This window comes from Chionomys nivalis, chromosome 1, assembly GCF_950005125.1.
Source record: "Chionomys nivalis chromosome 1, mChiNiv1.1, whole genome shotgun sequence".
In the NCBI taxonomy this organism is placed as follows: Eukaryota; Metazoa; Chordata; class Mammalia; order Rodentia; family Cricetidae; genus Chionomys; species Chionomys nivalis.
The window spans coordinates 183,209,873-183,231,213 of record NC_080086.1 but is presented as its reverse complement, the minus strand read 5'-3'; the positions used below and the strand labels follow the sequence as shown (position 1 = coordinate 183,231,213).

The 21,341-nt window shown below is 36.1% G+C and overlaps 1 pseudogene; it reads right to left on the bottom strand.

Annotated features, from left to right (window-relative positions):
• Window positions 1–19,703: 19,703 nt before the first annotated feature.
• On the bottom strand, window positions 19,704–20,702 carry LOC130863215 (ubiquitin-like domain-containing CTD phosphatase 1; annotated as a pseudogene).
• Between the last annotated feature and the right edge of the window lie 639 nt (window positions 20,703–21,341).

Genomic DNA, 21,341 nt, shown 5'->3' with positions numbered 1-21,341 from the left:
AAAAAAGAAAGAAAGAAAGAAAAAAATGACCGGAGTTAACAACCACTGGTCATTAATATCACTTAATATCAATGGACTCAACTCACCTATAAAGAGGCACAGGCTAAGAGATTGAATACGAAAACAGGATCTAACATTCTGCTGTTTACAAGAAACACACCTCAACCACAAAGACAGACATCTACTCAGAGTAAAGGGCTGGGAAAAGGTTTATCAAGCAAATGGACCTAAGAAACAAGCAGGTGTGGCCATACTAATTTCTAAAAAAGTTGACTTCAAACTAAAATCAATCAGAAGAGATAGAGAGGGACATTTTTTACTCATAACAGGAACAATTCATTAGGACAAATTTTCAATCCTGAATATCTATGCCCCTAATATAAAAGCACCCACTTATGTAAAAGAAACATAACTAAAATTCAAGGCAGTCATCAAACCACACACACTAATAGTAGGAGATTTCAGCACTCCTCTCTCACCAATGGACAAGTCAATCAGACAGAAACCTAACAGAGGAATAAGAGGATTAAGGGAGGTAATGAATCAAATGGACTTAACAGACATCTATAGAACATTCCACCAAAATAGGAAAGAATATACCTTCTTCTCTGCAGCTCATGGAACCTTCTTGAAAATAGACCACATACTCTGTAACAAAGCAAACTTACACAGTTACAAAAAAATATTAGTAACCACCTGTGTCTTATCAGATCACCATGGATTAAAGTTAGAATTCAACAACAGTGCTACGCCCAGAAAGCCTACGAACTCATGGAAACTGGACAGTCAATTACTGAACCACACCTGGATCAAGGAAGAAATAAAGAAATTAAAGTCTTTTTTGAATTCAATGAAAACGAAGACTCAACATACTCAAACCTATGGGACACTATGAAAGCAATGCTAAGAGGAAAGTTCATAGCACTAAGTGCCCACTTAAAGAAAACGGAGAAAGCACACATTGGAGACTTAACAGCCCACCTGAAAGCTCTAGAAAAAAAAGAAGCAGACTCAGCTAGAAGGAGTAGAAGACTGGAAGTAACCAAACTGAGGGCTGAAATCAACAAAATAGAAACACAGAAAACAATCCAAAGAATCAATGAAAGAAAAAGCTGGGTCTTGGTTAAAATCAAGAAGATTGATAAACCCCTATCCAAACTAATCAAATGGTGGAGAGAGAATATGCAAAATAACAAGATTAGAAACGAAAACGGAGACATAACCACAGACACAGAGGAAATTCAGAGAATCATTAGATCTTACTACAAAAGCCTGTATGCCACAAAATTGGAAAATGTAAAAGAAATAGACACATTTTTAGATAAGTACCATATACCAAAGTTAAACCAGGACCAGGTGAACAATCTAAATAGACCTGTTAGTCACGAAGAATTAGAAGTTGTTATAAAAATCCTCCCTACCAAAAAAAAGCCCAGGTCCAGACGGCTTCAATGCAGAATTCTACCAGAACTTCCAAGAAGACCTATTACCTATACTCCTTAATGTATTTCACAATATAGAAACAGAGAAGTCATTGCCAATTCCTTTTATGAAGCTGTAGTTACTCTGATACCAAAACCACACAAAGACCCAAACAAGAAAGAGAACTACAGGCCAATCTCACTCTTGAACATCGATGCGAAAATCCTCAATAAAATACTGGCAAACCGAATCCAAGAACACATTAGAAAAATTATCCATTATGATCAAGTAGGCTTCATCCCAGGGATGCAGGGTTGGTTCAACATATGAAAATCTACCAATATAATCCATCATATAAATAAACTGAAAGATAAAAACTATATGATCATTTCATTAGATGCTGAAAAAGCATTTGACAAATTTCAACATCCCTTTATGATAAAGGTCTTAGAGAGATTAGGGATACAAGGGTCATACCTATCTATAATAAAAGCTATTTAGAGCAAGCCGACAGCTAACATCAAATTAAATGGAAAGAAACTCAAAGCTATTCCACTAAAATCAGGAACACGACAAGGCTGTCCACTCTCTCCATACCTCTTCAATATAGTGCTTGAAATTCTAGTGATAGCAATAAGACAACATAAGGGGATCAATGGGATTCAAATTGGAAAGGAAGAAGTTAAACTTTCATTATTTGCAGATGATATGATAGTGTACATAAACGACCCCAAAAACTCCAGCAAAGAACTCCTCAGCTGATAAACACCTTTAATAGCGCGGCAGGATACAAGATCAATTTCAAAAAATCAGTTGCCCTCCTATACACAAAGGATAAGGAAGCAGAGAGGGAAATCAGAGAAGCATCACCCTTCACGATAGCCACAAATAGCATAAAATATCTTGGGGTAACTCTAAAGAAGGAAGTGAAGGATCTATTTGACAAGAACTTTAAGTCTTTGAAGAAAGAAATTGAGGAGGATACCAGAAAATGGAAGGATCTCCCTTGCTCTTGGCTTGGGAGGATCAACATAGTAAAAATGGCAATTCTACCAAGGGTAATTTATAGATTCAATGCAATCCCCATTAAAATCCCATCAAAATTCTTCACAGATCTTGAGAGGACATTAATCAACTTTATATGGAAAAACAAAAAACCCAGGATAGCCAAAACAATCTTATATAATAAAGGATCATCTGGAGGCATTACCATCCCTGACTTCAAACTCTATTACAGAGCTTCAGTATTGAAAACAGCTTGGTACTGGAATAAAAACAGAGAAGTCGATCAATGGAACCAAGTAGAAGACCCTGATTTTAACCCACAAACATATGAACACCTGATTTTTGATAAAGGAGCTAAGAGTATTCAGTGGATAAAAGAGAGCATCTTCAACAAATGGTGCTGGCAGAACTGGTTGTCAACCTGTAGAAGAATGAAAATAGATCCATATCTATCGCCATGCACAAAACTCAAGTCCAAATGGATTAAAGACCTCAATATCAGTCTGAACACACTGAACCTGATAGAAGAAAAAGTGGGAAGTACTCTACAACATATGGGCACAGGAGATCACTTCCTATGTTTATCCCCAGCAGCACAGACATTAAGGACAACATTGAATAAATGGGACGTCCTGAAACTGAGTAGCTTCTGTAAAGCAAAGGACACTGTCACTAAGACAAAAAGGCAACCCACTGACTGGAAGAAGATCTTCACCAACCCTGCAACAGACAAAGGTCTGATCTCCAAAATATATAAAGAACTCAAGAAACTAGACTTTAAAATGCTAATTAACCCAATTAAAAAATGGGGCACTGAACTGAACAGAGAATTCTCAACAGAAGAAATTCTAATGGCCAAAAGACACTTAAAGTCATGCTCAACCTCCTTAGTGATAAGGGAAATGCAAATTAAAACAACTTTGAGATACCATCTTACACCTGTCAGAATAGCTAAAACCAAAAACACCAATGATAGCCTTTGCTGGAGAGGTTGTGGAGTAACGGGCATACTCATCATTGCTGGTGGGAATGCAAACTTGTTCAACCACTTTGGAAATCAGTGTAGCGATTTCTCAGGAAATTTGGGATCAACCTACCCCAAGATCCAGTAATACCACTCTTGGAAATATACCCAAGAGATGCCCTATCATATGACAAAAGTATCTGTTCAACTAACATAGCAGCATTGTTTGTAATAGCCAGAACCTGGAAACAACCTAGATGCCTTTCAATGGAGGAATGGATGAAGAAAATGTGGAATATATACATATTAGAGTACTACTCAGCAGTAAAAAACAATGACTTCTCAAATTTTGCATGCAAATGGATGGAAATAGAAAACACTATCCTGAGTGAGGTATCCCAGACCCAAAAAGAGGAACATGGGATGTACTCACTCATAATTGGTTTCTAGCCATAAATAAAGGACATTGAGCATATAATTTGTGATTCTAGAGAAGCTAAATAAGAAAGTGAACCCAAAGAAAAACGTATAGTCATCCGCCTGGGTAGGGGAAGTAGACAAGATTGCCAGGCAAAAACTGGGAACTCGCGGGTGAGGTGGCTAAGGGGAAATGGGCTGAGAAACGTGAGAAGGGGAGGATGAGGGGAGCTTGGGGGAATGGGATATTTGGGATATAGGAAGGGTGGATACGGGAGCAAGGAAATATACATCCTAATTAAGGGAGCCATCTTAGGGTTGGCAAGAGACTTGACACTAGAGGGGCTCGCAGGTGTCCAGGGAGATGTCCCCAACTGGTACCTTGGGCAACTGAGGAGAGGGAACCTGAAATGACCCTATCCTATACTGATGAATATCTTGCATATCACCTTAGAACCTTCATCTGGCGATGGATGGAGCTAGAGACAGAGATCCAATTTGGAGCAACGGACTGAGCTCTTAAGGTCCAAATGAGGAACAGAAAGAGGGAGAACATGAGCAGGGAAATCAGGACCACGAGGGGTGCACCCACCCACTGTGACATTGGAACTGATCTATTGGGAGCCCACCAAGGCCAGCTGGACTGGGACTGAATAATCATGGGTTGAAACCGGACTCTCTGAACATGGCGGACAATGAAGGCTGATGAGAAGCCAAGGACAAAGGCATTAGGTTTCGATCCTAATACATGAACTGGCTTTGTGGGAGCTTAGCCTGTTTGGATACTCACCTTCCTGGACCTAGATAAGAAGTGGAGGACCTTGGTTTTCCCATAGGGCAGGGAATCTGGACTGTTCTTCAGTATCTAGAGGGAGGGGGAATGGAGTGGGGGGATGGGGAGAGGAGTGGGGAGAAGGGGAGGGGAGTGGGGGAGGGGGCAATATGTGGGAGGAGGGGGAGGGAAATGGGAAACGGGGAGGAGGCAGAAATTTTAATTAAAAAAGAATAATAATAATAAAAAACCTCCCAGTACTATATTTAATAGATATGGAAAGAGTAGACGACACTGTCATGTTCCTGATTTTTGTGGAGTTGTTTTGAGTTTATCTCCATTTAATTTTATGCTTGCTAAAGCCTTGTTGTAAAAAACCTTTATTGTGTTTACATATGCCCCTTTTATCCCTAATATCTCCAGGACCTTTGTCCTGAACTGATGTTGAATTTTGTCAAAAAAAAATTTGGCATCTAATGAGATGATCTTGTGGGTTTAGATTGTTTGTTTTTCTTTTAGTTTATTTATATGGTAGATTATATTTACTGATTGTTATATGTTGAAATATCCCTGCACCTCTGGGATAAATCCTATTTGATAATGATATATGATCTTTTTGATGTTTTCTTGGGTTTGATTTGCATTATTTTATCGAGTATTTTGTGTCCATGTTTATAAGGGAATCTGGTCTGTAATTCTATGTGTTTGTTGAGTTTTTATGTTATTTGGCTATCAGGGTAACTGTGGCTTTATAAGATGAACTGAATTATATTCCTTCTGATTTTATTTGATGAAATAATTTGAAGAGTATTGGTGTTAACTCTTCTTTGTACATCTGATAGAATTCTGCACTAAAATTTTCTGATTTTAGATTTATATGATTACTAGGAGTTATGGATTTGTGTAAATTGGTTACCTGAACTCGATTTAACTTTTGCATCTATTGAGAAAAATTTCCCTTTCTTTTAGAGTTTACAATTTATAGAGTATAAGTTTATAAAATATTTCCTTATTATATCTGGATTTTATCAGTGTTTGTTGCAGTGCCCGCTTTTGTTTCTGCTTTTGTTTGGATAGTTCTCTGTTTTTATTAGTTTGGATGGGTCTATCTTCTTGGTAGTATTTGTTTCTATTTTATTGATTTCAGCCCTCAATTTGAGGAATTTTTGCTATCTACTTCTCTTGGATATGCAAACTTCTTTTTGTATATTTCCTATTTTAATATATTAATCTGTATCTATCATTGCTACATACACAAACATCTCCTCATTCAAACTTAACTATTCCAGAAATTCCTAATTTGTCTCCTTGCTTCCAAAAAGTATTCAATAGTATCTGGACTCTTTATTTTATTTTATTTTATTTCAGCTATTACTTATTATTAGCATGAGCATATATTTTTTTCTTTTTTTAATTGAAAATTTCTGCCTCCTCCCTGCCTTCCTTTTCCCTTCCTCTCCCCCAATTCCCCACCCCCTCCTCCCCTCCCCCTCCCTCTTCAGTCTTAAGAGCAGTCAGGATTCCCTGCCCTGAGGGATGTCCAAGGTCCTCCCCCCCCTCCATCCAGGTCTAGGAAGGTGAGCATCCAAACAGGCTAGGCTCCCACAAAGCCAGTACATGTAGTAGAATCAAAACCCAGTGCCATTGTCTTTGGCTTCTCAGCAGCCCTCATTGTCCACCATGTTCTGAGAGTCCGGTTTTATCCCATGCTTTTTCAGTCTCAGTCCAGCTGGCCTTGGTGAGCTCCCATTAGATCAGCCCACCATCTCAGTGGGTGGGTGCAAACTTCTTTTAATTCCAGAGTATTCTGGTGTGCTGTTCAGTTGGTAGTATGCAATATTTCCACTTTTTTTATGTTTGGACTTAATGCTATGAACATTCTTCTTAATACTCTTTTCATTGTCCCTTAAGTTTGGTCTTTTCTTACCTTCCCAGATTTCCTGGATGTTTTTTTCCTAGATTTTTTAAATTTAACAATTTCTTTGACCAATGAATCCATTTCTATCTGTCTTTAATACCCGAGACTGTCTCTGCCATTTCTTGTATTCTATTGATAAAGCTTGTCTTGGTTGTTCCAGTTCACATTTCTAATTTATTTATGCCCAAATTCTCTCCATTTATGCTTTATTTATTGCTTCTGCTTCGATTTTCATTTTATTTGAACAGATTTATTTGGTTCATTTAATTTTTTTCTTGTCTTTCTTTAAGGGATTTATTCATTTTCTTTAATTTTTTTGTTTTTGTTTTCCCTGCTTTCTTTGAATAATTTATTTCCTTCAATAATTATCTTGTGTTTCCCTGGATTTCTTTAAGATTTAATTCACCACAGGGCAGGGAACACTGACTGCTCTTCAGACTGGAGAGGGAGGGGGAGGGGTGTGGGTTGTGGGGAGTAGGGGGGAGGGGGAGGGAAAAGGAACGCAGGGAGGAGGTGGAAATTTTTAATAAAAAAAGAATTCATTTCATCTTTAAGGACTTCTGTTATCCTCATTTAATTATTTTTCAGGTCCCTTTCTTGTGTTTCAGCTCTAAAGGAATATTTAGGACCTGTTGTGATATGATAACTGGATTCTGGTGAAGATTTACTACCTTGGCTATTTTTGATTGTTTTCTTATGCTGCTGTCTAAACATCTCGATTTGAGGTGATTATCTATTGAGGTCCTTCAGGAACCAGTCCCTTAGACTTCTTTAGGGTCCAGTTAAGATGCTGGTGAGGGACCTAACTGAAAAAGATGTGAGGGCAAAATAAATTCTTCACTGTATACTTTTCTGCATCAGTTTCTGTATTGTTCTGCTTCTACACTAATAATCTTGACCTACTTCTAATTGCTACTAGCTTCTTTCTATAGCTTCTTCTTCTATTCTGAAAACTTTACTTCTACAATAGCCTCTAAGCAATAAAGAAATTACAAGAGCCACCTTTTCACTCATCAAGAGCACATTGCTAGGATACGTGTTTAGGGAGCTGAGCCATTGCCATGGCAACATAAGGTCCAAAAGCCATAGGAGCAAAACTGTGACCAGATAGAGGAGGACAAAGTGCCCAGTGACACAGATCCATTGTTATTGGACTAGCAAGTGAAGAATTGGCATGCTTTTCTAAAAAGTAACCTTGGCTGGACATCTGTGGCTCTGACCTTGTTTATAGCTGTAAGGTTTCAAACTTATGATCTATTTACAAAAGGGCTTTTAGTCTGATTTGAACTTACTCTGGGGTGAAAGTGAGCTAATTGTGCCGTTAGTTTGAGCAAAAGAGCAAGGCGCACTGTTAAGTGTCAGTCCTTGTGGGACAAAAATATCCAGTTATGAAGCATGTCCTAGTATATAGCCTATATCAAAACTATATATCTAATGAAAAGTCATTATTTTGAATATATATGTATATATATATATGCCTAGCAGATGGAATATTTTCGTAAGATAAACACACAAGCTGTGGAAAAAACACCCAAAGTGACTCTAGGGAAGAAATGAAGTGGTACATGAGAATATTACAGATACAGGCAACTGACTTTTAGAGACACTGGACCTGTATGTCTTGCTATACAGGATTATTTCCACCAGGCTTTTGTGAGTCGACACCTGATTTATCAATTGCCATATGCTGTATATTTTCCTGACCTCTGAAAATGATTGGTCTAGGTGCTGATTTCTGAATTTGTCTTGGTTGGGTGGGAGTTTTGGTACTTGGTCTCTGTTTCCTCTCTGGATATTCTGAGAGTATGTTGGTTGAAAGTTGCCTGTTGCACTAGACTGGTTTGCTGGTGGGCTCAAGGGGAATGCTTGCTGCTGCTGCTGGTTTAGGAAAGAGTGAATGTAATGGGGAGATTGTTTGAGAGATCTCCTGGAGGCATGAACAGGGAAAATAAAAACTACCCATGGTATTCTCTTCCAGGAGTGTCCCTGAGAATTTGATTTGGGGTATCAGAGAGTCAGCAAGACACACAGGGAGACTACCTGCTATTTTGGAAGGAATGACCTGTGATTGAGCATGAGGTGTCCAACTGAGTGGGTCTAGGACAGAAGAATGAAGTAGGAAGGGAAAAATGGGGTGGGATGTTTTGTGGGATCCAAAGGACATATAGAGAAGGTATATAGGGAAGCTGTAGTTGATATTCTCTTTCAGTAATAAGGGCTGACCTGAGAACTGGGTCTGGTGAAACAGAGAATAGGGAAGGTCTGCAGGCAGCCTACCTGTCTTCTGTAAATGATCTTTCTCCTAGGCCTTTCTTTGGGAATTATTAAAATACCTTATAAGGTCTCCCATTTTACAGGTTGACACAGGAGTCATCAAATTAAAACACTTTCCCACAGTATTTCCACATCAAAAAAAAAAAAAGAATATCACCCCTCATTAATATCCTCTTGGATCTCTCATGTTCACCATACATACAGGAGGCTGAATAGCTTTTTAAAAAATAAAACAGGTAGGGCTTAGGGCTCAATTATCCTTGGATTAGCTGTATGAAATATAATCACCCTTTTCTCCTCATAGACCATGCACTCTTTTGTGTGTATGTATGTACGTGTGTGTGTGTGTGTGTGTCTCTGTCTGTCTCCTGTCTGCCTTTATGTCACAAGACCTGATCCGTAGACCTATGATCAAAGAACATGTCCAATGTAGTGGGGAGCTGCGGTGGGTTGCGTTCCGGCCTCCCCGGCTCCCACATGGCTTCCCGCCACCCAGTTAGCTTTCCCCGAAATAATTACACGGAAACTGTATTCATTTAAAACACTGCTTGGCCCATTTCTATTCATGTGTGTAGCACCCCAAGGTGCGCTTACCGGGAAGATTCTAGCCTACGTCCATCCTGGGTCGGAGCTTCATCGCATCTGCCCCAGAGAGCAGAGCTATCGAGTCTGAGCTCACTTCCTCTTCCTCCCAGCATTCTGTTCTGTTTACTCCACCCACCTATGTTCTAACTTATGAGGGCCAAGCAGTTTCTCTATTTTTTAACCAATGACCTTCCTCCATCAGTCCAAAAATTATATTACTAATATTTGTCACATAGTCTACTTGTATAAAAATGATGGATGATTTACCGTCTTTTAAAACATAAGAATGCACACAGCCATGACTACCTGAGAAGACTCTATGCAGTGCACACTTGCTGTCTCTGCCTGCTGTAGTTAAGGAAGGCTGTTTGTGAGCTACAGCACTGAACAAACTGCCCAGGCACACGGGTCTGCAAAATTCTGACATTTATTTACCCTTAGAATTCACCTTTGTTTCCTACACAAATTGAAATTAATAGTGTAGCAATTCGCTAAATCACTTAGAGTGAGGTAATTTGTTCAGAGTCACTGACATTACATTTTTACTCTCTCATCACCTTTAATCAAATTCGCTTTATACAATTCAGCACCCTGGTGGCTTGCAAGCCTTTTGCCTTATTGAGAGAATAGATTCTTTCATGATACATATTCATTTAATTATCCTTATCCTGATATAAAAAATACTTGTACTGAGAGTTTGTCTTCTTAACTATCTCATGAAATTATTGCTTGGTTTGTAGAGTTTAGACTAGTGGGACAGGTAAAGATGCCTCATCCATGCTCATGTCTGATTCTAATATTCATTTGTAGTAGAATAGGATTTATTTCTCCATTTCATATTGTACTACAAAAGTCATCTGCTGCTTCTATCCATGAAGTAATTTATCTCTTAGTTTTTACTTCTTAAAGACCCACAACTCTTTTCCCCAAATGGACGAGGAAAACTATTCCCCAAAATGGAGATGTCTTGAATAAAATACTAAGTTGGAAAAGATAGAGTTAATTAAATAGGGAGACATAGCATTTGGAGTCAAAAGAATGCAATGCAATGAAGAATCCAATTCTCTGGGAACATCAGTATCTGCTGCTAGGATGATCATCATGTTTTTAAATGTATTTACGCTTTTCATTTAGGTTTTCATATGGGTTATCATGGCCTTAAACTCACTTGAGTTTAAGTTCATCATGGAGCTGAAAGTTTGTCCTTGAACTTTTGATTCTTCCTGCTTCTGATGTCCTAGTGCTATAATTACAGATATGTGCTACTATACAAGCATTGACTATTAATATTCTAATTAGTATCATAAGTATGAACAAATAAATGATTTGCAGAAACAGTATGTTAATTGGTGATATACTCTACAAATAAATATACAAAACCTGAAAATTAGACAATTATGTTTGTTTTGATGTTTGACAAATAGTATGAAATTCTATTTATGCTTTAACACCATGCTTGGCAGTAGTTATTATACATATACCTGCTTGGATATCAGATTGATTAGTTCACATGATTTAAAGTGTATATTATACATACACATAAGCTTATTGATGCTGCAGATACCGCTTTAGGTCAATGACCTATTTCTGGAGGACTAAGTTAGTGTTGTCAGTTTATGTTCAAATCCAAAATTATGGTATATTTGAAGTCAATCCATTTCCATAGTATATAACATGATGTTCTCTAACATTGCATTGATGTTAGAGTAAAAGAGACATGTATTACAATTTGTACTTTGTTTTATTTCTACTGTTTCTAAAAAGTATAGTAAAATTAATCATTCAATTCTACAATCAAATCTCTGTTCATAATAATTCAAAATATATGCATTTTTGAAATACTAAGAACTCTTTCCATGTAAATTTTATTTCTCTCTGTTACTAAAATCAAGCCAAATTGACAAATTTCTAATCTTTGCTGGCTCTTCTTTTTGATAATTCTTGTTAGTATATATTCATTCTGTAAAATTATGTATTTCATTTGAAACTGTCACACACACAGTCACAATCTTTTTTGCCCATGTTGATTGTCGAATTTTCTCTTCTCTCCCCTCTCACAGACTCTCTTCTCAAAAAAGAAAATGAGAAATATTTATTATTTTATTTTGTTCAGTCTCATGATACAGCTGTGTCTAATTTAAACCTTTGCCTTGCACATGACAAAACTTGTTATTTTTTTCTAATATGAAAGAATATATTATGTTACAACATAGTCAAATATTTACTAGAAGTCTCGGGAACAAAACACAGAAAACCATATAAATGACTGGACAAGTTCTCAATTACTTTCGTCAAAAATAGCAGTCTTAACATGGAGTGATTTCACACTTTTTGTGGACTCAAACGTGATACGAATGATTTCCTTGCTCAGCTTTTAATCAGCATGTTATCCAAGTGTTTATGTCTGCTATGGATTCTGAATTGCATGTCTAAATTTTCTATTTATTGATTAGATTGGGGTCTTTCTTTTGATACTTTTTGACCAGTTGCTGTTATTTCTGAGATCCCACAGAGATGGGACCTTACAATGTGACACCTAAAAACATCGAAAAAGCTTTCTATTTAAAGTCACTTTAGCCATGTGAAGTGAAAGTAATTAAGAGGATTAATACCTAGTTCCCATAAGTGACCACATGGGAGCCATGTTAGAATTCTCACATATACAATATATTAGATGTCTTCGTACTAGGTAAATACGACAATTTCTAAAACTCTCTTCCTACATCTTTTCACAAGGTAATCTATTCAGGCTTATCCCTTATATTTTGTTGTTTGATTCTTATCCTGATAAATTTTTTTCTGGAAGTTTTTAAAAATGAAGCAACAACAACAAAAAGGAAGGTACCATTTTTCTGGTAGCGTTCAAAATAGAGTAGCTGGCTTGACTGACAAATGCCATAGTCTTGTTAGTTTTACAAGCTTTGAGTCTTGATAATTAATGTGTGAATGAGCTGTCTTTATAGACCGTAAGTAACATTTATTAGTTGAGAGCAGCAAAAGTACTGCATTCAGCAATGTCAATACGTGTTTAAATTGGCTTTATATTGGGGTAATGAGTGTCAAGCTCACTCTGCTCTCTCTTCTCACATGTACATATTGCTTGATTTTATTTACAGGTCCTTTTAAGGCATACAAACAGATGGTTTGATTTAGAATGCTTTGCCTTATCCAGAAAAATTAGCATTAGTCCAGATGGACTTTCAGGCTTCAGTGCCAATATTGTACCTCCACCATATGGACAGGAAAATGTATGGCAGGAGACACAATGTTCCACTTTATGCTTTAACACAGTAATGTTTGATTACTTGTTCATGCTCATTAATTCCTGTTATTACGGAAGCAGGGAATGGAAATGCTCAGAAATAAACACTTTAAAAATAGTAATTTTGAGATGACTATCAGTTTCATAATTACCAAATTACATATTAGCATTTTTAAATTTTTCAAGTTGGTGAAACTTGAAAAAACTTCAAAATTATTTTAAAAGATAAAAATACAACTGTAGTTAGAGCTCTGATGTTAACCTATTTATAGACCAGGTGTATTCATGAGCATGATCTATATCTGATGACAACTTAGTGTCAAATCACTGTTCTTCTAGCATTCATAAGTAAGTGCCTGCAGTGATTAAATTATGAATTTGCTCTTACAGTGAGACTGGAGCAAATTTCTTGATGAGAAAGGTCACTTTCCAAAATAAGTAGATATAAAGATTGTTTTCCACAGAGCAAAATTTCTTCAATTATTTTATATTCCAAGAAACCAATAAAAAACTGATTGTCATCAGGAAATAAAAGTTATTAAGGAGCTTTATATCAAAAATGTCATTTCGGTTTTTATTGAGGATCATCTATATTGCTGTTTTAATGAATGCTATCTTTACTGCAAATGTTTCCCTCTGGTAAAAAAACAACAAAGGTAATGGTACTCATTAGATCCTATTCTCACGTGAGAGTAAACATTAATATTTAAGTTTTTACCCTCTGATATTTGAGTAATTTTAAGGTAAGTAATAAAACCTTAAATTTTAATGTGGAATAAAATTATCATAAATGCAGAATGTTTCTATAAATTAATTCATTTTTATATTGAAATAGTTAAAATATTCCTAAAGAATTTTGAGATTCCAATATAAAAATAGTATTTTCCAATAATTGAATAGTCTCATAACACTGGATAAATGATGTTTGAAATACTCTGAAGGAACTTTGAGATATTCATTTCCTAAATACATATCTTCTGATACAAATGTATATTTATTGGCTTTTAAATAAATGTCCTAGTTTTCTGAAATTGTTTTCTTTATGAGTTAAATACCAAAACACAGCTTTTTAAACTAAAATTTATGATTGACAGTCTTTGAAGAATAATTAGAAAAGTATTGATGGAGACATTGAACAAACAGAAATAAAGACACATCAATACAATATCTTAGATTTAGCTTTTATCTCTCTTGACTGCATTCCATTGGGTTATATTGATATGGAGAACTTGAGACACATCCAGCACCATTCTTAGTCTTTAGATAATACATTATTTTTAATACTTTATTAATGCTCATGATTATATCAGATGGCAGCATTTCCTTTCCAACCTAGAAGTCAACATCTGTGATTCCATAGTTTTATCAGTTATGATCTTCTTAATACATTTCTCAAAAAGCAATTAAAGAGTTAACAAGGACTTGCTTCTATCAGTAATACCTCCTGATAACCACTGAATAGCAGGCTTTCTTATGATAAAGTAAAGGACCAGAATAAACGAAATGAACTTTTCAGCAACCCCTCCCTTTGTACGCTGAGTGGTGATGTCTTATATAGAGGTTATGATCCTCCAAGACTTGGCAGCCATAAATCATATGGAGATAGAGATGCAACAATAGTAGGCAAAGCAAAGGGGAATAGTGAAATAAGCTTTATTTATTTAGAGTATTGATAGCTAGTGCTTGGCATCTGCATCTAAGCTATGAGTTAAAACACTGTGAATGTTCTCATTGATTGAATACAAAGTAAAGATTTCAACTGGCATAATGATATTTTATAGGATCTCTGTACTTTGAAAAGGAGTTAATTATTCATTTGAGTACTTGACTAATCACAGTATTTTATTCTCTTGAATTCATATAAAAAGTGAAACAATGAAATAATCATTTTTGATTTCCACTTCTTTTTTTTGATACATGAATGCATTTCATTCATTTTGTGTCTTTCTGGTTCCAAATTGATTTGACATTCTGCTGAGAAGTTCAGGAAATAACCCAGATGACATAGGCGAGATTCTAATTCATTAAGTGCAAGATGGTGTGCACAGATCTGCATTTCTATGAGGACTGGAAAGAAAAGCATTCCGAGTTGCACAGTAGACATGGGGCTTCATTCTCTCTTGGAACAGCACCTTTTATGAACAGGCCTCTATTTGAGATTTATCATCGTGAACTGGATGCAAATAAATGACTTATTACCATACTAAAATACCACTAAATGAAAAGAAAAGAAAAGTAAGTTCAGGTCAAATTGAGGCACAATTTTCTTTCAAAAAATTTGGGAAAGTAAGGATACAGCTTCAGATTTTGAAGTTTGGGGTAAAGGTTATTGACAATGTTGGCTTACATTTTAAAGTTTACCATTAATTCAGTACTTGGCTGAATTATATTTTATATAACAAGAAAGGAGACATCATGTATCTTATAAAATATATTCTATTCTGAGTGATGTTTTATCAATTATAATGTTATGTATCAATAATCATAAACATTGAGCTAATTCTACATTGTTTAGTGATCTTTTCAAAATCCACCTTGTAAGGGCCATGTCTGTTAAGCTGAAAGTTAGTGGCTATCAGGTTAGACCTTGTATCTGAATTTGTATGGGTCCTCAGGTGATTATGGTGATGGTTGTTTAGGGACCACATGGAGCTCCTGTAACGGGTTTTAGTGGGTGACATAATAAGCATTGTAGACTTGTCCAGTATGTATTCTCAGTCATAACTTCTCAAATCTGTCACTGTAGCTCAAAGGCATGGAAGTAGTACACAAGCAAAACAGGGGCTACTACCAAAGAAAATATATTTTTATTATCAAGACATGTGATTAGATTTGGCCACTGGTGAACTTCAGATTACCAGTCAATCTCTGGTCTAGAGCAGTTTTTCTTCACTTCACAACGCTGGGATTCTTGGAAGGAAGAAGACTACTGTTGTCAGAGATGGCGCTGCCTTGTAGGGTGTGGAAGGATGCACTTTACTCTCGTGCACACGATTTCTGCGGCACCTTTGCAAATGTTAACACTAAGGTGAGCAACCATAGCAAACATTTCTCACTTTCTCTTTATCTTCTGATTCCTTCAAAAACCAAGCAGTAATGGAGGAATCTATTTTGGAACCCATCAGATAATTAAATAAAGTTGTTATTTTGAAAGCTGTTAAAGATGGTGGCTTGGGTATAACATGTGGTTCTGACTTCCAATTAAAACCTGGCAGCTAGGTAACTGACAAGAGACAAATGTCACCAATAATCTGTTTTCAAGGTGTGCATACCAATTAGTGGATGAACTGATAGACTTAATATCTAGAACAGGGATGAAAATAAATCCTGGCCTTTTAGCCAATGCAGTTCCCAGAGAATCTAGGGACTCCTACTGGCAAGAATCAAAAATAATTTACAGAATGACACCAAGTTGCAGTTTCACATGTTCTCAAGATTATAGCAGCCACCCACCTCTGAGAATTTGATAAAAATATTTACTTGAGGAATTCTATCTCTTGAATAGAGAAGCAGAAAGTTTGGGTTGAAAATATCTGGGTTTTATTTATTTATTTTATTTTCAAATGTGTGCATGTTTGTATGTCTGCTGTGGGTGTGTTCCCAATATTTGAGGTTGCTTACAGAAGCCTGAGGCCCAAGTTCAGGCAGCTGTGAACTACTCGATACCGGTGCTGGGAACAAAACTCGCATCCTCTGGAAGAACAGACCTGACACTGAACTGCTGAGCCATCTCTCCAGAATATTTGGGTTTTATTTTTAAGTTGCTTCCCATGTGAGAGGGTGCACAATAAAGTCTAAAACTCACTATTCCCACTTGTATTTGAAAACAGAAGATTTCCAAATTTTTCTTTCATTCATTCAAAAGTCAATCAAAAAGAACAACAGCTGGGCTACAGTTTCTTCTTGGTGCACTTGAGCTAAAAAACAAAACAAAACAAAAAACAAAGCAAAAACAAAGTAAAACAACAACAACAACAAAAATATTCTCAAAAGCTGAAGTTTCTGGTATTGAGATCCATGTACTAATGACAACCACAAACCGTTTAATGAGGTAATTACAAAGGAGTTCAAATAACTAATGGGAAGAGTAGCATGAAAAGTCAGTTTTGGCAAAATAAGAGCACTTAAGGTCAAAAGAATTCCCAGTCTTACAAAGAAGTCAGATATACTTTGTAAAGAGTATCAATGCAAACATGTCTTAAATTGTTGTATACTTGGGACTGAATTAATTGTTAACTGAATACTTTTTTCAAAAATTGTGCTGTGCTTAAATATAGCTAAATTAAAATGATCTGGGCCAGACTCTAGATGTCCTCGTCCAGCACTGGTTACAATAAAATCCAGCTGAACAGAGTTCATTTGCTTGTGGAGCATGTCTTTAATCCCAGCACCTGGGAGGCAGAGGCAGGAGGATCTCTGTGAGTTCAAGGCCAGCCTGGTCTAAAAGAGCTAATGACAGGACAGGCTCAGAGCTACATAAAACCTTGTCTTGAAAAACAAAACAAAACAAAAAGAACCCCCCCAGAAAATTCATTCTAAGAATAATGATGGTAACACAGCATATAATTCCTAAGTATAAGAACTAAATGAAGAAGTTGAAGATGAGACTTATTAAATTATTGCTTGATTCAGCATGTGATTATATCTTATTAATATACAACACATCACTATTTAAACAGGCATATTATTCATTGCTTTCCATGATCAGTGGTTGATTCACTAGTTCATACTATAAGTCATATGTATCAAGTCTGCCCATATACAGAAACTTGCCAATAAAACTGTCGTTGTAAATTTTATTTATTATGAACTTGGAATGAATCCACTCACTGTGTTTATTACTCTAAAAGTCCAAAAACATCTGTCATTCAAAATTTCAAATTTTATGTTGGGTGTTTTAAAATTAGATGCTATTTTTAACTATAATATATTCATTAGATAAATGTTGGGTTTCAGAATGACATTTTATTCAAATATCTCATATAGTTTGAGTGGATTCACCCTCAGCCCTTATCTTCTTTCCTCCTCTTAGTCTTCTTTGTTTCTTCAGATGGTTACACTTCCAGTTTTAAGACGTATAGGGGAGTTCAGTTCCCAGAATCTATCTTCTATCTATCATCTATCTATCTATCTATCTATCTATCTATCTATCTATCTATCTATCTATCTATCTATCTATCTATCTATTTATCTATCATCATCTATCAGCTATCTATCTATCTTCATATTCATGTCTCTATGTGTGTCTATTGGTGTGTGGTCTTTTTCTGCACTTTAGAGGACACATTTGCTGTAGAAAACTGACTTCAGATATTTCTAAAATTTTAATTGAAATAAATTCTGATTTCATTTTTTGTAAGACATAAACTTTAAAAGGCAGAGTCAAGGAAAATTCTAACAGACAACATTTTAAATGTAGATGTAGGTCAATTACCAATCCTCAGTTACAAGCATTTTTATTTTATTTTTTTCTTTTCTGTTTTACACTAAGAAAAAATCATTGAAAGTAATTAAGTTGTGAAAAACAAAACAAACAATAAAACTACAGAACTGTAGTATTTAATTAGCAGTTTAATAGCAATGTTTTTTATAAATGAACAAATTTTCTTTATTGTTGTTTTTTGTCAGTCCTGAGCTTAAAACCATGGTCTTTACATGTAAGACAACTACTCTACCTCTGAGCTACAACCCCAGGCCATTTTGTTTTATAATTTTGATTCTGATAGAGAGTTTTAGTAAGCTGACTGTCCAGATACTCCCCTTGTGATCACGTCTGTGCCATCATGCACAGCTAAAAATTTCCCTCTGTTAAATATTTTTCTTTTATTACTCTAATTCTATCAACAGTGCTCAATTTCACAATCCAATTTGAACAGAGCAGTATAAAATCCCAAAAGACATTGTTTTTAAAATTACACATAGAAATCTATCTCAGAGCTTGCACACACACAAATATATATAATTTTGTGCAGTTTTTTGCTAGACTGCGAAATGATGTTATATCTTCACTAAATAGTCTATTAAAATGTCTTCAAAAACAATATAGTAAACAAGATATTTTTCATGGTGCTAAATTGAGTCAATAATACATCAATCTTATTTTTTACTCAGTTTTACACCATTTCTGGTACACTCTTTTATTCGGAGTATAATTTCCCACTCCTATTGAATGCTCCTGGAGAAAATATTTGGAGAATAGTTGAGAAAATCGGCATCTGTTATGTACTGATTATAGCATCTGTAATAGTGTCAATAGTTAATGTGATGAGCTAGAGTACCTACAGGGCAAAAGATAGCTTTGTGGGCATGTCTGTGTAGGACTATTTTAATTAGGTTAATTGAGGTGGAACAATCTGAGATTTGCCCACTGTGTGAGGTGCTATTTCCTTGGCTAGGGTGCTGGGTTATGTCAAAAGAAAGGAGAGCTAAGAATGAGCATTCATCACAGGCAGTGACCAGCTAGCAGCCTCAGAGTCCTGCTTCTGTGGCTTCTTCGTTATGATGGACTAAAACCTCAAATCATCGATCAAAATCAATTTCTTTACCTTAAGTTGGTTTTGTCAAAGTATGCTCTTAAGATGAGATACTTATTATTTACACCTGTTTCAACTGAGTTCCATGTGATGACTGAAGAAGGAGAGACATGACAAACTGGGTTATTATTTCAAAGCTGGTTTGGGTCTTTATGGTTTTAAGTGTGGGAAAACTAGCTAGTTTCAAGTTAGGTTTAGGCGTAGACTCAGGCAGATGAGACAAAAGCATAAGACAAAGGCATAAGACAGCTGTTTCCAAAGTCACAAGATGCCACTGGTAGATTTACTTTTCTACACCTTTCCTTTTCTTTTTTTTCCATTTTTAGAGGTTTTGGAAAACACCTCAATAATCAATATCAAGTAGCATTTTCTTCAGGAGTAAATTAGTATAGAGGGAAGAGAACTTCTTTAAGCACTTTGTTATGACCTCCAAAAAATACAAAATTAAATTTACAAAGCATTGGAAGACCACAGCTGGCATTGGCTTCAGTGTCCAGCACAATCATGGTAACGCCTAGCAGAGAAACAAAGGCCCATGGGTCTCAAGGACCTTAAGCTGTGAGTGTAGTTGGTATCTGCTCTCCTCACTTCTTTGAGAGGTGCCTTTCCCAGTACTTGTAATTCAACTACAAAAAGTCATAGGACTTGGACTATCTGCCTGAGATACTGAATGAGCTTTACCAGTTCTCTGTATTTATTTCAATTTAGATGCACTATCATGAAAGGCTTTATCGTCATTCAATTCTATGGATTCATTAGAAATTTTTTTCTATGTCATCAAATACACACACATACACGCACACACACACACACACACACACACACTGCTATAGAACTCAGTTTTTCCCAAATGACACCAAGAGACTTCACAGCTTCACATCAGTGACTCCTCTCTCTTTAGAATGTATAAGGTTATAGTAGCCCCAACCAGCATGACAGTAACCTTATAATTGGCATTTATGGTCACTCCCAGTTCTTTTAATTTGGCTAAAATCCTCTTCATAATTCTTTCATATCAAATAACAATGTCATAATCTTCACATGCAGATGTTAGAAATTCTTGGAAATATGGTTTCATTAACTCTACCCCAGTCTCTGCACAAGATCTATTGTCAAATAATGTATAATTGATATCCAGCATCAGAAGCTTTTTCCTTTCCCTGAGAAGTTCAGTATTTCCGCTTGGCACTCCTTGACTCTGTAAGATGCTCAGTAAGTTTTCTTCCCTATTTTCTATTTTAACTACTTCACTATCCAATTTCAAAGTTGTTGATGACATCATTGTCAGGGGAAGAACATACAATATCTACCAATCTCTTCTCATAACTTCCCATCATGATTTCAATATGTGGTTTCAGAGTGAGAGCTCCTAGCTTAACATCATTACTTCTGTGTTTGCCTTTAAGTTTAACTTAATTTCTAGTGTTCAAGGAGCACTCTTATGAGAGTCTTGAGAAATGGCTTTCAGTCTAGCACAGTATCATCTTCAGAAGTGTGGTCACCACCGGATCCTCCTGCTCACCTCATTTCACAATGATGGGAAGTACCATCTTTAAGCTTATGAAATGGCAGCTTCTATCAGAACAAACCACATGGAGAGGTGCAGAACCAGTCACAGAGAATGCAAAAGCTGACCACAGTAGAATCTAAGGAGGCCAGAAGTCTTGTTAAAGTGTTTTTAACATAGAAATGGGATAAGTATTGAAGAACATCTCCTGGATATTTTATAAATAAAGTTAACAGTTATTTTATATGAAAAATGCCCTCATTGGGTTGAGGGCTTTGTACAGTACCTGTCAAACAAATATTAGGATTTGGATTTGGATCTCCAGTACTCAAAATTTAACAAAGTGGTGTGCTCGTGTATTGTAGTGCTGTAGGCAGGAGCAGAGAGTAAATTAATGAAACTTTCTGGCCAGTCAACCTAGACTATTAATGAACCCAAGTCCTTTGAGAGACCTTTTTGCAAAAGGCCAAAGTGGATAGCTGTTACAACAAGCCCTGGTATGTATATGGATGCCTGTACATGTCTGCATGTGTGTGTGTGCATGCGTGCACTCGTGTATGCGTGCATACACATACTTTAAATTTGGTTTTAATATAATTAATTGTGGTAATACCCTTTAAAAGTACAAAATAAATGTTAATTGATATGGAACTCTATGAAATCAACTGCACAAAGAACTACA